This window comes from Sinocyclocheilus grahami, unplaced genomic scaffold, assembly GCF_001515645.1.
Source record: "Sinocyclocheilus grahami isolate Dianchi unplaced genomic scaffold, SAMN03320097.WGS_v1.1 scaffold1164.1, whole genome shotgun sequence".
In the NCBI taxonomy this organism is placed as follows: Eukaryota; Metazoa; Chordata; class Actinopteri; order Cypriniformes; family Cyprinidae; genus Sinocyclocheilus; species Sinocyclocheilus grahami.
This window is the reverse complement of record NW_015506343.1, coordinates 307,622-309,315: the sequence shown is the minus strand read 5'-3', so window position 1 is coordinate 309,315 and position 1,694 is coordinate 307,622.

Here is a 1,694-nt window from a genome sequence, read left to right as displayed (position 1 = left end):
GGAACACGAGTCAATATTCTGCTCTATATTGTTTGGTTTAATGAACATTAATATGAATATAATAGTGTTTATGCAGAAGGCGCACTAGCCATTAAATATTTTAATATCCTGTACTCTTTAATAAATTATAGGCCTGACATAAAGATGTCTAACAAGTCTAGATTTACAGTCTGCAGTGGAGTCCAAAAGTATAAATAATGATTCTATTTTGCATATTATTTGCATATCTTCAGTACAAATTCTAAGGGAAAAAATGAGCTTGAGCATGAATGTGAGAATGTCTGTAATTGGCTTCTCTTTTGCTTTGATAAACAAAACCTGAAGATCTCGTCACCTATCAATAGCAGAGAACCGTAAAGATTTCTGGTAACACGTTTATATATCATGATGCACCTTACATTGTATGATAATTGTAACCACAGTTCTAATATATTATAATACACTATTCCTTCAGAAAGCATAATGCATTAAAACACACAACAACCAATTTCAGCTAATCAATCAGCAAAACTGCATTTTATTATTTTTTTTATACATAAAGGCTTCAAGTGAAGCGTTACCGTATTTTGATTTTTACATCAATGTTTCATAACCTTTTAAAATTTACCTTTACGCATCATGCTTTTATTCAAGTGACTGCATTGCATTCAGTCTATAATGCATTCCCTGGGAATCGAACCAATGACCTTTGTGTACTGTTTAAGCTGCAAGAATGTTAAAAATCCTAAATTCCTACACAGTGATGTTGGTTTCATTTGCAGTCGGCAGGAAGGTTTAGCGCGTGTCATTAATGCTGTTCACCTGATTAACAAACTAAACTTTGACCTTCAGATTAAGCCATCAAACCCCACCGAGACTCTTCGGGCTTCTCGTTTCACACGTGGCGAGTTTGTTAATGAACGTGTTAATGATCACAGACTGCATGGGTTTGCGTTACACGCTATTGATTCTATCAGGACGTGTTGTTCTGTGCTGATCCGCGTCGGATCTCAGTGTGTGTGCGATGCTGAACTGAATTCCTGGAGCTGAAGGAACGCTTGTTTGGCAGGAACCTGCTGTTCAAACTCAGATTAGGGCTTTATTGAATATGTGTGGTGTTTGTCAGCTGGAGCTCCTGATGGCGAGGACAGAGACACACAAAGACACTTGGGACAGCTCTTCTCTGCAATCGGCTCTGATCTGACGCTGACTGACGGCGTGTCTTTTAAGGGCAAATGCATCCCTCAAATACACTTTAAAATCTGTTTGAAATGTAATTCACTGTATCAGTTTTCTAAATGCATGTTTTTGATCTTACTGTGAACGATTCATCTGTGCATGTTTCATTTTGCAGTTTTTGTTCTGGTAATGATTAATCTGAGTGTCATAACTGGATATCCTCTCTTGTAACATATGCAGAACTTCTCCAATCACTTGTCATGTCAAAATACAGAAGAAAATATCTGCTGCTGCTTCAATTTCATTGCAACTTTAATACTTAAAAATGGTTCGTTCAACTAACTGAGCCATAACAGAAATGCTTAACTAATTATGCAATGTAATCCGAAATATGTTAATTACTAATATTAATTACTAACCCTATTATCACAACTTTAAATATTACTAACTATGAGCAATAATAACAGTGATGCTTAAATTAGCAAACACATGCATTTTGTTTATCTAGGATGACTAAAAATGTGTTCATGTTGGGA